We start from the raw sequence: 19,648 nt of genomic DNA, 5'->3' as shown, positions 1-19,648 counted from the left end.
GGGGCTCATCTCTGCTCTGCTCTTCTCCTGTGACAAAGAGTAGGGTGATCTCACTGAAATCCCTGCTTGCTAAGCAGGAGCTTGTTGTGGCCGAAATAGCTCAGTTGGGAGAGCGTTAGACTGAAGATCTAAAGGTCCCTGGTTCGATCCCGGGTTTCGGCAAAATCTCCCACTCTTTTCCGTTTTTTGAGGCGGGCCAGTGACCAAAAATCACTGGGTTCCAACTTCTCTGTATAACTGCTTCCCCACTGCCACGGAGCTATCTGTTTCCCAGTTGGCCACCAAACAAGCAGTTTCGGTTCCATGGTGTAATGGTCAGCACTCTGGGCTTTGAATCCAGCGATCTGAGTTCGAATCTCGGTGGAACCTGTGTGCTTTCTTGCCGCAGGAAAAGATAAAAACAGCACTAGGTTGTCACTGGTGACAGTCTTTGTGGCCCTGTGAGCAACGGCTGCTCCAGGTAAGGTTTCATGGTGTAATGGTTAGCACTCTGAATCCAGTGATCCGAGTTTAAATCGTGGTGGGACCACTTTTTGCAACCAATTTGCGCAGGACCATGTCTGAAATACTTTTTGGCAGCTTTGAGTCCAAAAAAATTAACTAACGTAGAGACTGTGGCAGCATTGCATCGATGCCCAGTCGGTCTCTTTAGGGCACTGGTTCTCAAACCTGTCCTGGAGGCACCCCTGCCCTGCACAGTTTGATTGTCTGCCTTATTAGACACACCCAAATAAGGTCTTACGGTCTCTATAAAAGAGTTGATGATTTGAAACAGGTGTGATAGATGAGGGAAACATTCAAAATGTGTAGGGCAGGGGTGCCTCCAGGACAGGTTTGAAAACCACTGCTTTAGGGAACTGTGTGTAAAATGGCAATGTTTTGCAACCAATTTGCACAGGACCATGTCTGAAATACTTTTTGGCAGCTGTGAGCCCCAAAAAAAGCTAACGTGGGAGTGTCGCAGCATTGCGTCAGTGCTCAGTCGGTCTCTTTAGGGCAATGGTTTTCAAACCTTTCCTGGAGGCAACCCTGTCCTGAACATTTCGTATGTCTCCCTTATTAGACACACCCAAATCAGGTCTTGCAGTCTCTATTAATGAGCTGATGATTTGAAACTGGTGTGTTAGATGAGGGGAAATGCAAAATGTGCAGGGCAGGGATGCCTCCAGGAAAGGGTTGAAAACCACTGATTTAGGGATGTGTGAGTAAAAGGGCAGGAGCCAACTTGGAGAATGCGGGCATCGATCCCGCTACCTCTCGCATGCTAAGCGAGCGCTCTACCATTTGAGCTAATTCCCCTGGCCTTTCAAGAATGACGAGCATAGCTGCGAATGACCGGCTTGATGCAAAGAGGCCGTCCCTCCTCTGGGCTTGCACCTTTGCACTGGCCGCGATTGTGTTGTCGAATTAACAAAGAGATTTAGCTTTTGTGTTAAAGGACCTTCTCGGTCTTGTTACGCCAGTATGCATGTGCGGATTCTTGTATTATGCAGACCACCTTGCATCACTCGGGTCACGCAGACAACTTCTCACCTCTTTTTCTCACACTGACTTAAAGAATAAGGAAGCGGTTCTCCATTCCAGTCCTCGCTCCCCAAAGGTCTGCATATTTTGCATGTCTCTCTTTGTTAGCACACCTGATTTGGATAATCAGCTCATTAGAAGTGAGCTCCTTGCGATTGACATGGTCCCTACACAGTGTTCATTGCTCCCCACTCCCTGAGCAGGGGAAATCCGTCGAAGTTTACTTCACTTTGGAACATTGGTTCACGGATTTGCGCTGCGCAACGTCTTCACACATGGACAAGTGTGACATCATATACCTCTGTATACCTCTGTACACCTCTGTGTTAGTCACTTTGAACTGAACGTACACATACGCTCTGAACTTGAATCACGGAGGGATGTCATGTGATGTCCACTTCTCAGGGCACTTACGTTTGAATGGAACAAATGTCTGAAGCTATACGAGAAACATACAAAATCTGAAGAGCAGGGGGCTCGAGGACTGGAATTGAGAACCGCTGGTCTAAGTGACATCTGACAGTTTCAGCTGTCCTCCCTAACATCCCTCTACATGTTAGATACAGCCACATTTTTAGGTCAGTTAAGAGGCCAACTTGCGTTCGTTAGCCTTTAACACTGTCTCGAGGTCTTTGATTGCTTCCACGTTAGTTCATGTTCCTTCTTGTATTGATGCTGCACTAGCTCTTTTTTCTCAGCACAGCACAGGAAGGCTCGTTGGTCTAGGGGTATGATTCTCGCTTTGGGTGCGAGAGGTCCCGGGTTCAAATCCCGGACGAGCCCTTGGTCGGGATAAAACGTGAAGCTTTGTTGTCTCATTGCGTTCACTAACATTGAGGCAGTTTTTTATTCAATCGGGTAGAGACAGATGGCTAAGGGAGGCCGGTTAGCTCAGATGGTTAGAGCGTGGTGCTAATAACGCCAAGGTCGCGGGTTCGATCCCCGTACTGGCCAGCTGTTTTTATTGTCTGGGGGCTCATCTCTGCTCTGCTCTTCTCCTGTGACAAAGAGTAGGGTGATCTCACTGAAATCCCTGCTTGCTAAGCAGGAGCTTGTAGTGGCCGAAATAGCTCAGTTGGGAGAGCGTTAGACTGAAGATCTAAAGGTCCCTGGTTCGATCCCGGGTTTCGGCAAAATCTCCCACTCTTTTCCGTTTTTTGAGGCGGGCCAGTGACCAAAAATCACTGGGTTCCAACTTCTCTGTATAACTGCTTCCCCACTGCCACGGAGCTATCTGTTTCCCAGTTGGCCACCAAACAAGCAGTTTCGGTTCCATGGTGTAATGGTCAGCACTCTGGGCTTTGAATCCAGCGATCTGAGTTCGAATCTCGGTGGAACCTGTGTGCTTTCTTGCCGCAGGAAAATATAAAAACAGCACTAGGTTGTCACTGGTGACAGTCTTTGTGGCCCTGTGAGCAACGGCTGCTCCAGGTAAGGTTTCATGGTGTAATGGTTAGCACTCTGAATCCAGTGATCCGAGTTTAAATCGCGGTGGGACCACTTTTTGCAACCAATTTGCGCAGGACCATGTCTGAAATACTTTTTGGCAGCTTTGAGTCCAAAAAAATTAACTAACGTAGAGACTGTGGCAGCATTGCATCGATGCCCAGTCGGTCTCTTTAGGGCACTGGTTCTCAAACCTGTCCTGGAGGCACCCCTGCCCTGCACAGTTTGATTGTCTGCCTTATTAGACACACCCAAATAAGGTCTTGCGGTCTCTATAAAAGAGTTGATGATTTGAAACAGGTGTGATAGATGAGGGAAACATTCAAAATGTGTAGGGCAGGGGTGCCTCCAGGACAGGTTTGAAAACCACTGCTTTAGGGAACTGTGTGTAAAATGGCAATGTTTTGCAACCAATTTGCACAGGACCATGTCTGAAATACTTTTTGGCAGCTGTGAGCCCCAAAAAAAGCTAACGTGGGAGTGTCGCAGCATTGCGTCAGTGCTCAGTCGGTCTCTTTAGGGCAATGGTTTTCAAACCTTTCCTGGAGGCAACCCTGTCCTGAACATTTCGTATGTCTCCCTTATTAGACACACCCAAATCAGGTCTTGCAGTCTCTATTAATGAGCTGATGATTTGAAACTGGTGTGTTAGATGAGGGGAAATGCAAAATGTGCAGGGCAGGGATGCCTCCAGGAAAGGGTTGAAAACCACTGATTTAGGGATGTGTGAGTAAAAGGGCAGGAGCCAACTTGGAGAATGCGGGCATCGATCCCGCTACCTCTCGCATGCTAAGCGAGCGCTCTACCATTTGAGCTAATTCCCCTGGCCTTTCAAGAATGACGAGCATAGCTGCGAATGACCGGCTTGATGCAAAGAGGCCGTCCCTCCTCTGGGCTTGCACCTTTGCACTGGCCGCGATTGTGTTGTCGAATTAACAAAGAGATTTAGCTTTTGTGTTAAAGGACCTTCTCGGTCTTGTTACGCCAGTATGCATGTGCGGATTCTTGTATTATGCAGACCACCTTGCATCACTCGGGTCACGCAGACAACTTCTCACCTCTTTTTCTCACACTGACTTAAAGAATAAGGAAGCGGTTCTCCATTCCAGTCCTCGCTCCCCAAAGGTCTGCATATTTTGCATGTCTCTCTTTGTTAGCACACCTGATTTGGATAATCAGCTCATTAGAAGTGAGCTCCTTGCGATTGACATGGTCCCTACACAGTGTTCATTGCTCCCCACTCCCTGAGCAGGGGAAATCCGTCGAAGTTTACTTCACTTTGGAACATTGGTTCACGGATTTGCGCTGCGCAACGTCTTCACACATGGACAAGTGTGACATCATATACCTCTGTATACCTCTGTACACCTCTGTGTTAGTCACTTTGAACTGAACGTACACATACGCTCTGAACTTGAATCACGGAGGGATGTCATGTGATGTCCACTTCTCAGGGCACTTACGTTTGAATGGAACAAATGTCTGAAGCTATACGAGAAACATACAAAATCTGAAGAGCAGGGGGCTCGAGGACTGGAATTGAGAACCGCTGGTCTAAGTGACATCTGACAGTTTCAGCTGTCCTCCCTAACATCCCTCTACATGTTAGATACAGCCACATTTTTAGGTCAGTTAAGAGGCCAACTTGCGTTCGTTAGCCTTTAACACTGTCTCGAGGTCTTTGATTGCTTCCACGTTAGTTCATGTTCCTTCTTTTATTGATGCTGCACTAGCTCTTTTTTCTCGGCACAGCACAGGAAGGCTCGTTGGTCTAGGGGTATGATTCTCGCTTTGGGTGCGAGAGGTCTCGGGTTCAAATCCCGGACGAGCCCTTGGTCGGGATAAAACGTGAAGCTTTGTTGTCTCATTGCGTTCACTAACATTGAGGCAGTTTTTTATTCAATCGGGTAGAAAAAGATGGCTAAGGGAGGCCGGTTAGCTCAGATGGTTAGAGCGTGGTGCTAATAACGCCAAGGTCGCGGGTTCGATCCCCGTACTGGCCAGCTGTTTTTATTGTCTGGGGGCTCATCTCTGCTCTGCTCTTCTCCTGTGACAAAGAGTAGGGTGATCTCACTGAAATCCCTGCTTGCTAAGCAGGAGCTTGTTGTGGCCGAAATAGCTCAGTTGGGAGAGCGTTAGACTGAAGATCTAAAGGTCCCTGGTTCGATCCCGGGTTTCGGCAAAATCTCCCACTCTTTTCCGTTTTTTGAGGCGGGCCAGTGACCAAAAATCACTGGGTTCCAACTTCTCTGTATAACTGCTTCCCCACTGCCACGGAGCTATCTGTTTCCCAGTTGGCCACCAAACAAGCAGTTTCGGTTCCATGGTGTAATGGTCAGCACTCTGGGCTTTGAATCCAGCGATCTGAGTTCGAATCTCGGTGGAACCTGTGTGCTTTCTTGCCGCAGGAAAAGATAAAAACAGCACTAGGTTGTCACTGGTGACAGTCTTTGTGGCCCTGTGAGCAACGGCTGCTCCAGGTAAGGTTTCATGGTGTAATGGTTAGCACTCTGAATCCAGTGATCCGAGTTTAAATCGTGGTGGGACCACTTTTTGCAACCAATTTGCGCAGGACCATGTCTGAAATACTTTTTGGCAGCTTTGAGTCCAAAAAAATTAACTAACGTAGAGACTGTGGCAGCATTGCATCGATGCCCAGTCGGTCTCTTTAGGGCACTGGTTCTCAAACCTGTCCTGGAGGCACCCCTGCCCTGCACAGTTTGATTGTCTGCCTTATTAGACACACCCAAATAAGGTCTTACGGTCTCTATAAAAGAGTTGATGATTTGAAACAGGTGTGATAGATGAGGGAAACATTCAAAATGTGTAGGGCAGGGGTGCCTCCAGGACAGGTTTGAAAACCACTGCTTTAGGGAACTGTGTGTAAAATGGCAATGTTTTGCAACCAATTTGCACAGGACCATGTCTGAAATACTTTTTGGCAGCTGTGAGCCCCAAAAAAAGCTAACGTGGGAGTGTCGCAGCATTGCGTCAGTGCTCAGTCGGTCTCTTTAGGGCAATGGTTTTCAAACCTTTCCTGGAGGCAACCCTGTCCTGAACATTTCGTATGTCTCCCTTATTAGACACACCCAAATCAGGTCTTGCAGTCTCTATTAATGAGCTGATGATTTGAAACTGGTGTGTTAGATGAGGGGAAATGCAAAATGTGCAGGGCAGGGATGCCTCCAGGAAAGGGTTGAAAACCACTGATTTAGGGATGTGTGAGTAAAAGGGCAGGAGCCAACTTGGAGAATGCGGGCATCGATCCCGCTACCTCTCGCATGCTAAGCGAGCGCTCTACCATTTGAGCTAATTCCCCTGGCCTTTCAAGAATGACGAGCATAGCTGCGAATGACCGGCTTGATGCAAAGAGGCCGTCCCTCCTCTGGGCTTGCACCTTTGCACTGGCCGCGATTGTGTTGTCGAATTAACAAAGAGATTTAGCTTTTGTGTTAAAGGACCTTCTCGGTCTTGTTACGCCAGTATGCATGTGCGGATTCTTGTATTATGCAGACCACCTTGCATCACTCGGGTCACGCAGACAACTTCTCACCTCTTTTTCTCACACTGACTTAAAGAATAAGGAAGCGGTTCTCCATTCCAGTCCTCGCTCCCCAAAGGTCTGCATATTTTGCATGTCTCTCTTTGTTAGCACACCTGATTTGGATAATCAGCTCATTAGAAGTGAGCTCCTTGCGATTGACATGGTCCCTACACAGTGTTCATTGCTCCCCACTCCCTGAGCAGGGGAAATCCGTCGAAGTTTACTTCACTTTGGAACATTGGTTCACGGATTTGCGCTGCGCAACGTCTTCACACATGGACAAGTGTGACATCATATACCTCTGTATACCTCTGTACACCTCTGTGTTAGTCACTTTGAACTGAACGTACACATACGCTCTGAACTTGAATCACGGAGGGATGTCATGTGATGTCCACTTCTCAGGGCACTTACGTTTGAATGGAACAAATGTCTGAAGCTATACGAGAAACATACAAAATCTGAAGAGCAGGGGGCTCGAGGACTGGAATTGAGAACCGCTGGTCTAAGTGACATCTGACAGTTTCAGCTGTCCTCCCTAACATCCCTCTACATGTTAGATACAGCCACATTTTTAGGTCAGTTAAGAGGCCAACTTGCGTTCGTTAGCCTTTAACACTGTCTCGAGGTCTTTGATTGCTTCCACGTTAGTTCATGTTCCTTCTTGTATTGATGCTGCACTAGCTCTTTTTTCTCAGCACAGCACAGGAAGGCTCGTTGGTCTAGGGGTATGATTCTCGCTTTGGGTGCGAGAGGTCCCGGGTTCAAATCCCGGACGAGCCCTTGGTCGGGATAAAACGTGAAGCTTTGTTGTCTCATTGCGTTCACTAACATTGAGGCAGTTTTTTATTCAATCGGGTAGAGACAGATGGCTAAGGGAGGCCGGTTAGCTCAGATGGTTAGAGCGTGGTGCTAATAACGCCAAGGTCGCGGGTTCGATCCCCGTACTGGCCAGCTGTTTTTATTGTCTGGGGGCTCATCTCTGCTCTGCTCTTCTCCTGTGACAAAGAGTAGGGTGATCTCACTGAAATCCCTGCTTGCTAAGCAGGAGCTTGTAGTGGCCGAAATAGCTCAGTTGGGAGAGCGTTAGACTGAAGATCTAAAGGTCCCTGGTTCGATCCCGGGTTTCGGCAAAATCTCCCACTCTTTTCCGTTTTTTGAGGCGGGCCAGTGACCAAAAATCACTGGGTTCCAACTTCTCTGTATAACTGCTTCCCCACTGCCACGGAGCTATCTGTTTCCCAGTTGGCCACCAAACAAGCAGTTTCGGTTCCATGGTGTAATGGTCAGCACTCTGGGCTTTGAATCCAGCGATCTGAGTTCGAATCTCGGTGGAACCTGTGTGCTTTCTTGCCGCAGGAAAAGATAAAAACAGCACTAGGTTGTCACTGGTGACAGTCTTTGTGGCCCTGTGAGCAACGGCTGCTCCAGGTAAGGTTTCATGGTGTAATGGTTAGCACTCTGAATCCAGTGATCCGAGTTTAAATCGCGGTGGGACCACTTTTTGCAACCAATTTGCGCAGGACCATGTCTGAAATACTTTTTGGCAGCTTTGAGTCCAAAAAAATTAACTAACGTAGAGACTGTGGCAGCATTGCATCGATGCCCAGTCGGTCTCTTTAGGGCACTGGTTCTCAAACCTGTCCTGGAGGCACCCCTGCCCTGCACAGTTTGATTGTCTGCCTTATTAGACACACCCAAATAAGGTCTTGCGGTCTCTATAAAAGAGTTGATGATTTGAAACAGGTGTGATAGATGAGGGAAACATTCAAAATGTGTAGGGCAGGGGTGCCTCCAGGACAGGTTTGAAAACCACTGCTTTAGGGAACTGTGTGTAAAATGGCAATGTTTTGCAACCAATTTGCACAGGACCATGTCTGAAATACTTTTTGGCAGCTGTGAGCCCAAAAAAAAGCTAACGTGGGAGTGTCGCAGCATTGCGTCAGTGCTCAGTCGGTCTCTTTAGGGCAATGGTTTTCAAACCTTTCCTGGAGGCAACCCTGTCCTGAACATTTCGTATGTCTCCCTTATTAGACACACCCAAATCAGGTCTTGCAGTCTCTATTAATGAGCTGATGATTTGAAACTGGTGTGTTAGATGAGGGGAAATGCAAAATGTGCAGGGCAGGGATGCCTCCAGGAAAGGGTTGAAAACCACTGATTTAGGGATGTGTGAGTAAAAGGGCAGGAGCCAACTTGGAGAATGCGGGCATCGATCCCGCTACCTCTCGCATGCTAAGCGAGCGCTCTACCATTTGAGCTAATTCCCCTGGCCTTTCAAGAATGACGAGCATAGCTGCGAATGACCGGCTTGATGCAAAGAGGCCGTCCCTCCTCTGGGCTTGCACCTTTGCACTGGCCGCGATTGTGTTGTCGAATTAACAAAGAGATTTAGCTTTTGTGTTAAAGGACCTTCTCGGTCTTGTTACGCCAGTATGCATGTGCGGATTCTTGTATTATGCAGACCACCTTGCATCACTCGGGTCACGCAGACAACTTCTCACCTCTTTTTCTCACACTGACTTAAAGAATAAGGAAGCGGTTCTCCATTCCAGTCCTCGCTCCCCAAAGGTCTGCATATTTTGCATGTCTCTCTTTGTTAGCACACCTGATTTGGATAATCAGCTCATTAGAAGTGAGCTCCTTGCGATTGACATGGTCCCTACACAGTGTTCATTGCTCCCCACTCCCTGAGCAGGGGAAATCCGTCGAAGTTTACTTCACTTTGGAACATTGGTTCACGGATTTGCGCTGCGCAACGTCTTCACACATGGACAAGTGTGACATCATATACCTCTGTATACCTCTGTACACCTCTGTGTTAGTCACTTTGAACTGAACGTACACATACGCTCTGAACTTGAATCACGGAGGGATGTCATGTGATGTCCACTTCTCAGGGCACTTACGTTTGAATGGAACAAATGTCTGAAGCTATACGAGAAACATACAAAATCTGAAGAGCAGGGGGCTCGAGGACTGGAATTGAGAACCGCTGCTCTAAGTGACATCTGACAGTTTCAGCTGTCCTCCCTAACATCCCTCTACATGTTAGATACAGCCACAACTTTAGGTCAGTTAAGAGGCCAACTTGCGTTCGTTAGCCTTTAACACTGTCTCGAGGTCTTTGATTGCTTCCACGTTAGTTCATGTTCCTTCTTTTATTGATGCTGCACTAGCTCTTTTTTCTCGACCCAGCACAGAAAGGCTCATTGGTCTAGGGGTATGATTCTCGCTTTGGGTGCGAGAGGTCCCGGGTTCAAATCCCGGACGAGCCCTTGGTCGGGATAAAACGTGAAGCTTTGTTGTCTCATTGCGTTCACTAACATTGAGGCAGTTTTTTATTCAATCGGGTAGAGACAGGTGGCTAAGGGAGGCTAATAACTCCAAGGTCGTGGGTTCGATCCCCGTACTGGCCAGCTGTTTTTATTGTCTGGGGGCTCATCTCTGCTCTGCTCTTCTCCTGTGACAAAGAGTAGGGTGATCTCACTGAAATCCCTGCTTGCTAAGCAGGAGCTTGTTGTGGCCGAAATAGCTCAGTTGGGAGAGCGTTAGACTGAAGATCTAAAGGTCCCTGGTTCGATCCCGGGTTTCGGCAAAATCTCCCACTCTTTTCCGTTTTTTGAGGCGGGCCAGTGACCAAAAATCACTGGGTTCCAACTTCTCTGTATAACTGCTTCCCCACTGCCACGGAGCTATCTGTTTCCCAGTTGGCCACCAAACAAGCAGTTTCGGTTCCATGGTGTAATGGTCAGCACTCTGGGCTTTGAATCCAGCGATCTGAGTTCGAATCTCGGTGGAACCTGTGTGCTTTCTTGCCGCAGGAAAAGATAAAAACAGCACTAGGTTGTCACTGGTGACAGTCTTTGTGGCCCTGTGAGCAACGGCTGCTCCAGGTAAGGTTTCATGGTGTAATGGTTAGCACTCTGAATCCAGTGATCCGAGTTCAAATCGCGGTGGGACCACTTTTTGCAACCAATTTGCGCAGGACCATGTCTGAAATACTTTTTGGCAGCTTTGAGTCCAAAAAAATTAACTAACGTAGAGACTGTGGCAGCTTTGCATCGATGCCCAGTCGGTCTCTTTAGGGCACTGGTTCTCAAACCTGTCCTGGAGGCACCCCTGCCCTGCACAGTTTGATTGTCTGCCTTATTAGACACACCCAAATAAGGTCTTGCGGTCTCTATAAAAGAGTTGATGATTTGAAACAGGTGTGATAGATGAGGGAAACATTCAAAATGTGTAGGGCAGGGGTGCCTCCAGGACAGGTTTGAAAACCACTGCTTTAGGGAACTGTGTGTAAAATGGCAATGTTTTGCAACCAATTTGCACAGGACCATGTCTGAAATACTTTTTGGCAGCTGTGAGCCCCAAAAAAAGCTAACGTGGGAGTGTCGCAGCATTGCGTCAGTGCTCAGTCGGTCTCTTTAGGGCAATGGTTTTCAAACCTTTCCTGGAGGCAACCCTGTCCTGAACATTTCGTATGTCTCCCTTATTAGACACACCCAAATCAGGTCTTGCAGTCTCTATTAATGAGCTGATGATTTGAAACTGGTGTGTTAGATGAGGGGAAATGCAAAATGTGCAGGGCAGGGATGCCTCCAGGAAAGGGTTGAAAACCACTGATTTAGGGATGTGTGAGTAAAAGGGCAGGAGCCAACTTGGAGAATGCGGGCATCGATCCCGCTACCTCTCGCATGCTAAGCGAGCGCTCTACCATTTGAGCTAATTCCCCTGGCCTTTCAAGAATGACGAGCATAGCTGCGAATGACCGGCTTGATGCAAAGAGGCCGTCCCTCCTCTGGGCTTGCACCTTTGCACTGGCCGCGATTGTGTTGTCGAATTAACAAAGAGATTTAGCTTTTGTGTTAAAGGACCTTCTCGGTCTTGTTACGCCAGTATGCATGTGCGGATTCTTGTATTATGCAGACCACCTTGCATCACTCGGGTCACGCAGACAACTTCTCACCTCTTTTTCTCACACTGACTTAAAGAATAAGGAAGCGGTTCTCCATTCCAGTCCTCGCTCCCCAAAGGTCTGCATATTTTGCATGTCTCTCTTTGTTAGCACACCTGATTTGGATAATCAGCTCATTAGAAGTGAGCTCCTTGCGATTGACATGGTCCCTACACAGTGTTCATTGCTCCCCACTCCCTGAGCAGGGGAAATCCGTCGAAGTTTACTTCACTTTGGAACATTGGTTCACGGATTTGCGCTGCGCAACGTCTTCACACATGGACAAGTGTGACATCATATACCTCTGTATACCTCTGTACACCTCTGTGTTAGTCACTTTGAACTGAACGTACACATACGCTCTGAACTTGAATCACGGAGGGATGTCATGTGATGTCCACTTCTCAGGGCACTTACGTTTGAATGGAACAAATGTCTGAAGCTATACGAGAAACATACAAAATCTGAAGAGCAGGGGGCTCGAGGACTGGAATTGAGAACCGCTGGTCTAAGTGACATCTGACAGTTTCAGCTGTCCTCCCTAACATCCCTCTACATGTTAGATACAGCCACAATTTTAGGTCAGTTAAGAGGCCAACTTGCGTTCGTTAGCCTTTAACACTGTCTCGAGGTCTTTGATTGCTTCCACGTTAGTTCATGTTCCTTCTTGTATTGATGCTGCACTAGCTCTTTTTTCTCAGCACAGCACAGGAAGGCTCGTTGGTCTAGGGGTATGATTCTCGCTTTGGGTGCGAGAGGTCCTGGGTTCAAATCCCGGACGAGCCCTTGGTCGGGATAAAACGTGAAGCTTTGTTGTCTCATTGTGTTCACTAACATTGAGGCAGTTTTTTATTCAATCGGGTAGAAAAAGCTGGCTAAGGGAGGCCGGTTAGCTCAGATGGTTAGAGCGTGGTGCTAATAACGCCAAGGTCGCGGGTTCGATCCCCGTACTGGCCAGCTGTTTTTATTGTCTGGGGGCTCATCTCTGCTCTGCTCTTCTCCTGTGACAAAGAGTAGGGTGATCTCACTGAAATCCCTGCTTGCTAAGCAGGAGCTTGTTGTGGCCGAAATAGCTCAGTTGGGAGAGCGTTAGACTGAAGATCTAAAGGTCCCTGGTTCGATCCCGGGTTTTGGCAAAATCTCCCACTCTTTTCCGTTTTTTGAGGCGGGCCAGTGACCAAAAATCACTGGGTTCCAACTTCTCTGTATAACTGCTTCCCCACTGCCACGGAGCTATCTGTTTCCCAGTTGGCCACCAAACAAGCAGTTTCGGTTCCATGGTGTAATGGTCAGCACTCTGGGCTTTGAATCCAGCGATCTGAGTTCGAATCTCGGTGGAACCTGTGTGCTTTCTTGCCGCAGGAAAAGATAAAAACAGCACTAGGTTGTCACTGGTGACAGTCTTTGTGGCCCTGTGAGCAACGGCTGCTCCAGGTAAGGTTTCATGGTGTAATGGTTAGCACTCTGAATCCAGTGATCCGAGTTCAAATCACGGTGGGACCACTTTTTGCAACCAATTTGCGCAGGACCATGTCTGAAATACTTTTTGGCAGCTTTGAGTCCAAAAAAATTAACTAACGTAGAGACTGTGGCAGCTTTGCATCGATGCCCAGTCGGTCTCTTTAGGGCACTGGTTCTCAAACCTGTCCTGGAGGCACCCCTGCCCTGCACAGTTTGATTGTCTGCCTTATTAGACACACCCAAATAAGGTCTTGCGGTCTCTATAAAAGAGTTGATGATTTGAAACAGGTGTGATAGATGAGGGAAACATTCAAAATGTGTAGGGCAGGGGTGCCTCCAGGACAGGTTTGAAAACCACTGCTTTAGGGAACTGTGTGTAAAATGGCAATGTTTTGCAACCAATTTGCACAGGACCATGTCTGAAATACTTTTTGGCAGCTGTGAGCCCCAAAAAAAGCTAACGTGGGAGTGTCGCAGCATTGCGTCAGTGCTCAGTCGGTCTCTTTAGGGCAATGGTTTTCAAACCTTTCCTGGAGGCAACCCTGTCCTGAACATTTCGTATGTCTCCCTTATTACGCCAAGGTCGCGGGTTCGATCCCCGTACTGGCCAGCTGTTTTTATTGTCTGGGGGCTCATCTCTGCTCTGCTCTTCTCCTGTGACGAAGAGTAGGGTGATCTCACTGAAATCCCTGCTTGCTAAGCAGGAGCTTGTTGTGGCCGAAATAGCTCAGTTGGGAGAGCGTTAGACTGAAGATCTAAAGGTCCCTGGTTCGATCCCGGGTTTCGGCAAAATCTCCCACTCTTTTCCGTTTTTTGAGGCGGGCCAGTGACCAAAAATCACTGGGTTCCAACTTCTCTGTATTCGCATTCTCCAAGTTCCGTTTTTTGAGGCGGGCCAGTGACCAAAAATCACTGGGTTCCAACTTCTCCATGGTGTAATGGTCAGCACTCTGGGCTTTGAATCCAGCGATCTGAGTTCGAATCTCGGTGGAACCTGTGTGCTTTCTTGCCGCAGGAATAGATAAAAACAGCACTAGGTTGTCACTGGTGACAGTCTTTGTGGCCCTGTGAGCAACGGCTGCTCCAGGTAAGGTTTCATGGTGTAATGGTTAGCACTCTGAATCCAGTGATCCGAGTTCAAATCGCGGTGGGACCACTTTTTGCAACCAATTTGCGCAGGACCATGTCTGAAATACTTTTTGGCAGCTTTGAGTCCAAAAAAATTAACTAACGTAGAGACTGTGGCAGCATTGCATCGATGCCCAGTCGGTCTCTTTAGGGCACTGGTTCTCAAACCTGTCCTGGAGGCACCCCTGCCCTGCACAGTTTGATTGTCTGCCTTATTAGACACACCCAAATAAGGTCTTGCGGTCTCTATAAAAGAGTTGATGATTTGAAACAGGTGTGATAGATGAGGGAAACATTCAAAATGTGTAGGGCAGGGGTGCCTCCAGGACAGGTTTGAAAACCACTGCTTTAGGGAACTGTGTGTAAAATGGCAATGTTTTGCAACCAATTTGCACAGGACCATGTCTGAAATACTTTTTGGCAGCTGTGAGCCCCAAAAAAAGCTAACGTGGGAGTGTCGCAGCATTGCGTCAGTGCTCAGTCGGTCTCTTTAGGGCAATGGTTTTCAAACCTTTCCTGGAGGCAACCCTGTCCTGAACATTTCGTATGTCTCCCTTATTAGACACACCCAAATCAGGTCTTGCAGTCTCTATTAATGAGCTGATGATTTGAAACTGGTGTGTTAGATGAGGGGAAATGCAAAATGTGCAGGGCAGGGATGCCTCCAGGAAAGGGTTGAAAACCACTGATTTAGGGATGTGTGAGTAAAAGGGCAGGAGCCAACTTGGAGAATGCGGGCATCGATCCCGCTACCTCTCGCATGCTAAGCGAGCGCTCTACCATTTGAGCTAATTCCCCTGGCCTTTCAAGAATGACGAGCATAGCTGCGAATGACCGGCTTGATGCAAAGAGGCCGTCCCTCCTCTGGGCTTGCACCTTTGCACTGGCCGCGATTGTGTTGTCGAATTAACAAAGAGATTTAGCTTTTGTGTTAAAGGACCTTCTCGGTCTTGTTACGCCAGTATGCATGTGCGGATTCTTGTATTATGCAGACCACCTTGCATCACTCGGGTCACGCAGACAACTTCTCACCTCTTTTTCTCACACTGACTTAAAGAATAAGGAAGCGGTTCTCCATTCCAGTCCTCGCTCCCCAAAGGTCTGCATATTTTGCATGTCTCTCTTTGTTAGCACACCTGATTTGGATAATCAGCTCATTAGAAGTGAGCTCCTTGCGATTGACATGGTCCCTACACAGTGTTCATTGCTCCCCACTCCCTGAGCAGGGGAAATCCGTCGAAGTTTACTTCACTTTGGAACATTGGTTCACGGATTTGCGCTGCGCAACGTCTTCACACATGGACAAGTGTGACATCATATACCTCTGTATACCTCTGTACACCTCTGTGTTAGTCACTTTGAACTGAACGTACACATACGCTCTGAACTTGAATCACGGAGGGATGTCATGTGATGTCCACTTCTCAGGGCACTTACGTTTGAATGGAACAAATGTCTGAAGCTATACGAGAAACATACAAAATCTGAAGAGCAGGGGGCTCGAGGACTGGAATTGAGAACCGCTGGTCTAAGTGACATCTGACAGTTTCAGCTGTCCTCCCTAACATCCCTCTACATGTTAGATACAGCCACATTTTTAGGTCAGTTAAGAGGCCAACTTGCGTTCGTTAGCCTTTAACACTGTCTCGAGGTCTTTGATTGCTTCCACGTTAGTTCATGTTCCTTCTTTTATTGATGCTGCACTAGCTCTTTTTTCTCGGCCCAGCACAGGAAGGCTCGTTGGTCTAGGGGTATGATTCTCGCTTTGGGTGCGAGAGGTCCCGGGTTCAAATCCCGGACGAGCCCTTGGTCGGGATAAAACGTGAAGCTTTGTTGTCTCATTGCGTTCACTAACATTGAGGCAGTTTTTTATTCAATCGGGTAGAGACAGATGGCTAAGGGAGGCTGGTTAGCTCAGATGGTTAGAGCGTGGTGCTAATAACGCCAAGGTCGCGGGTTCGATCCCCGTACTGGCCAGCTGTTTTTATTGTCTGGGGGCTCATCTCTGCTCTGCTCTTCTCCTGTGACAAAGAGTAGGGTGATCTCACTGAAATCCCTGCTTGCTAAGCAGGAGCTTGTTGTGGCCGAAATAGCTCAGTTGGGAGAGCGTTAGACTCAAGATCTAAAGGTCCCTGGTTCGATCCCGGGTTTCGGCAAAATCTCCCACTCTTTTCCGTTTTTTGAGGCGGGCCAGTGACCAAAAATCACTGGGTTCCAACTTCTCTGTATAACTGCTTCCCCACTGCCACGGAGCTATCTGTTTCCCAGTTGGCCACCAAACAAGCAGTTTCGGTTCCATGGTGTAATGGTCAGCACTCTGGGCTTTGAATCCAGCGATCTGAGTTCGAATCTCGGTGGAACCTGTGTGCTTTCTTGCCGCAGGAAAAGATAAAAACAGCACTAGGTTGTCACTGGTGACAGTCTTTGTGGCCCTGTGAGCAACGGCTGCTCCAGGTAAGGTTTCATGGTGTAATGGTTAGCACTCTGAATCCAGTGATCCGAGTTCAAATCGCGGTGGGACCACTTTTTGCAACCAATTTGCGCAGGACCATGTCTGAAATACTTTTTGGCAGCTTTGAGTCCAAAAAAATTAACTAACGTAGAGACTGTGGCAGCATTGCATCGATGCCCAGTCGGTCTCTTTAGGGCACTGGTTCTCAAACCTGTCCTGGAGGCACCCCTGCCCTGCACAGTTTGATTGTCTGCCTTATTAGACACACCCAAATAAGGTCTTGCGGTCTCTATAAAAGAGTTGATGATTTGAAACAGGTGTGATATAGTGTTGTACTTAGATATTAGAAGAGCTATGGCGAATAAGGAAGTTGTCATGAGTGTGTTTTTAGACATAGAAAAAGCCTATGATACAGTATGGAAAGAGGGCTTAATGATAAAGCTATATGATGCAGGGGTAAGAGGTAGGATGTTAAATTGGATTAAAGATTTTCTGAAGGAGCGTACCATTCAGGTGAGAGTAGACGGATCTATGTCCAGTAAGGAAAATGTGGAAAATGGAACCCCTCAGGGAAGTGTTATTAGCCCAGTGTTATTTAATGTAATGATTAACGATATTTTTAGTAAGTTAAATAGAGGTTTTGGAATGGCATTATTTGCTGACGATGCAGCTGTTTGGAAAAGAGGGCGGAACTTGAATTATATTTATAAACAAGTACAACAAGCAATTAATAAAGTAGAGGCATGGGCAGATGAATGGGGTTTTAGAATTTCAGTATCAAAATCAAAATATGTTGTGTTTGGTCTAAAAAGGAAACTTTTAGATAAGACTTTAAGTATTTATAATAGTCCTATAGAAAAAGTTAAATCATTTAAGTTTTTAGGAGTTTGGTTTGAGGAAAGAATGACTTGGAAAGAGCACATAAATAATACAGTGAAAAAGTGTGAGAGGGTTATTAATACCTTAAGATGTTTAGTTGGAATAGATTGGGGTGCAAGTAGAGAGTGTTTAATGATGATTTTTAGGGGAATAATTAGAGCTAATATTGATTATGGTTGCATGGTATATAGATCAGCATCAGAATCTGTTTTAAACAAATTGGATGTAGTTCAAGCAAAAGCATTGAGAATTTGTGGAGGAGCAATGAGATCTACTCCACTTAATGCTTTGTTAATTGAAATGGGGGAGACTACATTAGAGCTCAGACGGAATAAATTGTTTCTGTTTTATTGGACAAAGCTACGAAGTCATAATTGTTCTAACCCGGCTAGGATTTTATTAGAGGAACACTGGGAACTCCAGAAAAGGGATGGAAATAAAAAAGAGTGTGGGAAGATGTCAATAGGTAAGGAAGCTCAGGATATAGGAGTGAATGATATCATGATCGCGCCAGTAATTATTTGGCCTCCAGTACCTCCATGGTTACTGCCAGTCCCTAAAGTGGACCTAAGTATTTTAGATCAAATAAAGAAATATGAAGGTAATCCTGTGGATATGGTTTATAATCATTTAAAGAAAATCTGGCCCGAGTATGTGCAGATATTTACGGATGGTTCAATGAAGTTAAGAAGTAGGAAAACCGCAATAGGAGTAAGTATTCCTCAGCTGAAGTTAATGAATGGAAAGCGGTTAACAGATAGTATGTCAGCCATTACTGCAGAGCTGGTGGCTATTTTATTGGCCTTGGAGTGGGTGGAGGAAAATGGACCAGGGAAAAGAATAATTTGTTCAGACTCAAGTGCTGCTTTAATGGCATTAAAGGGAAGGAAAAGTGAAGCCAGGGCAGATTTAGTTGTAGAAGTCTTAGTAACACTTAATAGAGTTAATAAAATGGGGAGTACAGTTGGATTTATTTGGGTACCTGCTCACATTGGTGTTCAGGGAAATGAAGAGGCAGATGAAATGGCAAGAAGTGCAGTAAATAAAAGTGAAGTAGAGTTGGAGGTTATGTTCGGTAGGGTAGAATGTAAAAGTATTATCCAAGAAAGAACATTGAAATTATGGCAAAAATAATGGAATGAGGGACATAAAGGCAGACATTATTATTCTGTTCAGCCAACAGTAGGACGTAACCTAAATACAACATTAGAAAGGAAAGAGAGTGTCATTCTAACTAGATTAAGGTTGGGCCATTGTGCACTAAACTTTGGGTTAGCAAGGGTTGGAAAACATCTAGATGGCAGATGTAGATGTGGACAAGAAGAAACGGTGAATCATGTAATAATGGAGTGCTCCAACCATCATACAGCAAGATGTCACATGATTTCAGAGTTATTAGAATGTGGAGTCTCTAATATATCTGTTCAGACTATTCTTAACCCAAAGGACTATGAGTCTACAAAGATTTTTATGAAGTTTTTGCACAAGACTGGACTTTACGCAAGGATTTAAAGGATAAACCGAGGCCTCAAATGACCTGAGGAGGGCAGTAATACGCCGGTGATGCGTCTATGCTGCCGCAAATTCAAAAGAAGAAGAAGAACAGGTGTGATAGATGAGGGAAACATTCAAAATGTGTAGGGCAGGGGTGCCTCCAGGACAGGTTTGAAAACCACTGCTTTAGGGAACTGTGTGTAAAATGGCAATGTTTTGCAACCAATTTGCACAGGACCATGTCTGAAATACTTTTTGGCAGCTGTGAGCCCCAAAAAAAGCTAACGTGGGAGTGTCGCAGCATTGCGTCAGTGCTCAGTCGGTCTCTTTAGGGCAATGGTTTTCAAACCTTTCCTGGAGGCAACCCTGTCCTGAACATTTCGTATGTCTCCCTTATTAGACACACCCAAATCAGGTCTTGCAGTCTCTATTAATGAGCTGATGATTTGAAACTGGTGTGTTAGATGAGGGGAAATGCAAAATGTGCAGGGCAGGGATGCCTCCAGGAAAGGGTTGAAAACCACTGATTTAGGGATGTGTGAGTAAAAGGGCAGGAGCCAACTTGGAGAATGCGGGCATCGATCCCGCTACCTCTCGCATGCTAAGCGAGCGCTCTACCATTTGAGCTAATTCCCCTGGCCTTTCAAGAATGACGAGCATAGCTGCGAATGACCGGCTTGATGCAAAGAGGCCGTCCCTCCTCTGGGCTTGCACCTTTGCACTGGCCGCGATTGTGTTGTCGAATTAACAAAGAGATTTAGCT

General features: G+C 46.7%; 33 non-coding genes across 33 annotated transcripts; 26 read left to right on the top strand and 7 right to left on the bottom strand.

Annotated features, from left to right (window-relative positions):
• The first annotated feature begins 89 nt into the window (after positions 1-89).
• trnaf-gaa (transfer RNA phenylalanine (anticodon GAA)) lies at positions 90-162 on the top strand. Its single transcript has one exon. It is a non-coding gene; the product is annotated as a tRNA-Phe (tRNA).
• Positions 163-297: 135 nt separating this feature from the next.
• Positions 298-369, top strand: trnaq-uug (transfer RNA glutamine (anticodon UUG)). Its single transcript has one exon. It is a non-coding gene; the product is annotated as a tRNA-Gln (tRNA).
• Positions 370-1,226: 857 nt separating this feature from the next.
• trnaa-agc (transfer RNA alanine (anticodon AGC)) lies at positions 1,227-1,299 on the bottom strand. The gene has a single exon. It is a non-coding gene; the product is annotated as a tRNA-Ala (tRNA).
• A 936-nt stretch (positions 1,300-2,235) lies between these two features.
• trnap-ugg (transfer RNA proline (anticodon UGG)) lies at positions 2,236-2,307 on the top strand. The gene has a single exon. It is a non-coding gene; the product is annotated as a tRNA-Pro (tRNA).
• Positions 2,308-2,404: 97 nt separating this feature from the next.
• On the top strand, positions 2,405-2,478 carry trnai-aau (transfer RNA isoleucine (anticodon AAU)). The gene has a single exon. It is a non-coding gene; the product is annotated as a tRNA-Ile (tRNA).
• Positions 2,479-2,584: 106 nt separating this feature from the next.
• On the top strand, positions 2,585-2,657 carry trnaf-gaa (transfer RNA phenylalanine (anticodon GAA)). The gene has a single exon. It is a non-coding gene; the product is annotated as a tRNA-Phe (tRNA).
• Positions 2,658-2,792: 135 nt separating this feature from the next.
• Positions 2,793-2,864, top strand: trnaq-uug (transfer RNA glutamine (anticodon UUG)). The gene has a single exon. It is a non-coding gene; the product is annotated as a tRNA-Gln (tRNA).
• An 857-nt stretch (positions 2,865-3,721) lies between these two features.
• trnaa-agc (transfer RNA alanine (anticodon AGC)) lies at positions 3,722-3,794 on the bottom strand. The gene has a single exon. It is a non-coding gene; the product is annotated as a tRNA-Ala (tRNA).
• Positions 3,795-4,730: 936 nt separating this feature from the next.
• Positions 4,731-4,802, top strand: trnap-ugg (transfer RNA proline (anticodon UGG)). The gene has a single exon. It is a non-coding gene; the product is annotated as a tRNA-Pro (tRNA).
• A 97-nt stretch (positions 4,803-4,899) lies between these two features.
• On the top strand, positions 4,900-4,973 carry trnai-aau (transfer RNA isoleucine (anticodon AAU)). Its single transcript has one exon. It is a non-coding gene; the product is annotated as a tRNA-Ile (tRNA).
• A 106-nt stretch (positions 4,974-5,079) lies between these two features.
• trnaf-gaa (transfer RNA phenylalanine (anticodon GAA)) lies at positions 5,080-5,152 on the top strand. The gene has a single exon. It is a non-coding gene; the product is annotated as a tRNA-Phe (tRNA).
• A 135-nt stretch (positions 5,153-5,287) lies between these two features.
• Positions 5,288-5,359, top strand: trnaq-uug (transfer RNA glutamine (anticodon UUG)). Its single transcript has one exon. It is a non-coding gene; the product is annotated as a tRNA-Gln (tRNA).
• Positions 5,360-6,216: 857 nt separating this feature from the next.
• trnaa-agc (transfer RNA alanine (anticodon AGC)) lies at positions 6,217-6,289 on the bottom strand. Its single transcript has one exon. It is a non-coding gene; the product is annotated as a tRNA-Ala (tRNA).
• A 936-nt stretch (positions 6,290-7,225) lies between these two features.
• On the top strand, positions 7,226-7,297 carry trnap-ugg (transfer RNA proline (anticodon UGG)). Its single transcript has one exon. It is a non-coding gene; the product is annotated as a tRNA-Pro (tRNA).
• Positions 7,298-7,394: 97 nt separating this feature from the next.
• trnai-aau (transfer RNA isoleucine (anticodon AAU)) lies at positions 7,395-7,468 on the top strand. The gene has a single exon. It is a non-coding gene; the product is annotated as a tRNA-Ile (tRNA).
• A 106-nt stretch (positions 7,469-7,574) lies between these two features.
• trnaf-gaa (transfer RNA phenylalanine (anticodon GAA)) lies at positions 7,575-7,647 on the top strand. Its single transcript has one exon. It is a non-coding gene; the product is annotated as a tRNA-Phe (tRNA).
• Positions 7,648-7,782: 135 nt separating this feature from the next.
• On the top strand, positions 7,783-7,854 carry trnaq-uug (transfer RNA glutamine (anticodon UUG)). Its single transcript has one exon. It is a non-coding gene; the product is annotated as a tRNA-Gln (tRNA).
• Positions 7,855-8,711: 857 nt separating this feature from the next.
• trnaa-agc (transfer RNA alanine (anticodon AGC)) lies at positions 8,712-8,784 on the bottom strand. Its single transcript has one exon. It is a non-coding gene; the product is annotated as a tRNA-Ala (tRNA).
• Positions 8,785-9,720: 936 nt separating this feature from the next.
• Positions 9,721-9,792, top strand: trnap-ugg (transfer RNA proline (anticodon UGG)). Its single transcript has one exon. It is a non-coding gene; the product is annotated as a tRNA-Pro (tRNA).
• A 247-nt stretch (positions 9,793-10,039) lies between these two features.
• trnaf-gaa (transfer RNA phenylalanine (anticodon GAA)) lies at positions 10,040-10,112 on the top strand. Its single transcript has one exon. It is a non-coding gene; the product is annotated as a tRNA-Phe (tRNA).
• Positions 10,113-10,247: 135 nt separating this feature from the next.
• Positions 10,248-10,319, top strand: trnaq-uug (transfer RNA glutamine (anticodon UUG)). The gene has a single exon. It is a non-coding gene; the product is annotated as a tRNA-Gln (tRNA).
• An 857-nt stretch (positions 10,320-11,176) lies between these two features.
• trnaa-agc (transfer RNA alanine (anticodon AGC)) lies at positions 11,177-11,249 on the bottom strand. Its single transcript has one exon. It is a non-coding gene; the product is annotated as a tRNA-Ala (tRNA).
• Positions 11,250-12,185: 936 nt separating this feature from the next.
• trnap-ugg (transfer RNA proline (anticodon UGG)) lies at positions 12,186-12,257 on the top strand. Its single transcript has one exon. It is a non-coding gene; the product is annotated as a tRNA-Pro (tRNA).
• A 97-nt stretch (positions 12,258-12,354) lies between these two features.
• On the top strand, positions 12,355-12,428 carry trnai-aau (transfer RNA isoleucine (anticodon AAU)). The gene has a single exon. It is a non-coding gene; the product is annotated as a tRNA-Ile (tRNA).
• Positions 12,429-12,534: 106 nt separating this feature from the next.
• Positions 12,535-12,607, top strand: trnaf-gaa (transfer RNA phenylalanine (anticodon GAA)). The gene has a single exon. It is a non-coding gene; the product is annotated as a tRNA-Phe (tRNA).
• Positions 12,608-12,742: 135 nt separating this feature from the next.
• On the top strand, positions 12,743-12,814 carry trnaq-uug (transfer RNA glutamine (anticodon UUG)). The gene has a single exon. It is a non-coding gene; the product is annotated as a tRNA-Gln (tRNA).
• An 834-nt stretch (positions 12,815-13,648) lies between these two features.
• Positions 13,649-13,721, top strand: trnaf-gaa (transfer RNA phenylalanine (anticodon GAA)). Its single transcript has one exon. It is a non-coding gene; the product is annotated as a tRNA-Phe (tRNA).
• A 1,064-nt stretch (positions 13,722-14,785) lies between these two features.
• On the bottom strand, positions 14,786-14,858 carry trnaa-agc (transfer RNA alanine (anticodon AGC)). The gene has a single exon. It is a non-coding gene; the product is annotated as a tRNA-Ala (tRNA).
• Positions 14,859-15,794: 936 nt separating this feature from the next.
• trnap-ugg (transfer RNA proline (anticodon UGG)) lies at positions 15,795-15,866 on the top strand. Its single transcript has one exon. It is a non-coding gene; the product is annotated as a tRNA-Pro (tRNA).
• A 97-nt stretch (positions 15,867-15,963) lies between these two features.
• trnai-aau (transfer RNA isoleucine (anticodon AAU)) lies at positions 15,964-16,037 on the top strand. The gene has a single exon. It is a non-coding gene; the product is annotated as a tRNA-Ile (tRNA).
• A 106-nt stretch (positions 16,038-16,143) lies between these two features.
• Positions 16,144-16,216, top strand: trnal-caa (transfer RNA leucine (anticodon CAA)). Its single transcript has one exon. It is a non-coding gene; the product is annotated as a tRNA-Leu (tRNA).
• A 135-nt stretch (positions 16,217-16,351) lies between these two features.
• Positions 16,352-16,423, top strand: trnaq-uug (transfer RNA glutamine (anticodon UUG)). The gene has a single exon. It is a non-coding gene; the product is annotated as a tRNA-Gln (tRNA).
• Positions 16,424-19,448: 3,025 nt separating this feature from the next.
• trnaa-agc (transfer RNA alanine (anticodon AGC)) lies at positions 19,449-19,521 on the bottom strand. Its single transcript has one exon. It is a non-coding gene; the product is annotated as a tRNA-Ala (tRNA).
• Between the last annotated feature and the right edge of the window lie 127 nt (positions 19,522-19,648).

This window comes from Carassius gibelio, chromosome B10 (genome assembly GCF_023724105.1).
Source record: "Carassius gibelio isolate Cgi1373 ecotype wild population from Czech Republic chromosome B10, carGib1.2-hapl.c, whole genome shotgun sequence".
NCBI lineage: Eukaryota > Metazoa > Chordata > Actinopteri > Cypriniformes > Cyprinidae > Carassius > Carassius gibelio.
The sequence above is the reverse complement of the archived record's forward strand: the minus strand, read 5'-3'. Positions and strand labels throughout refer to the sequence as shown.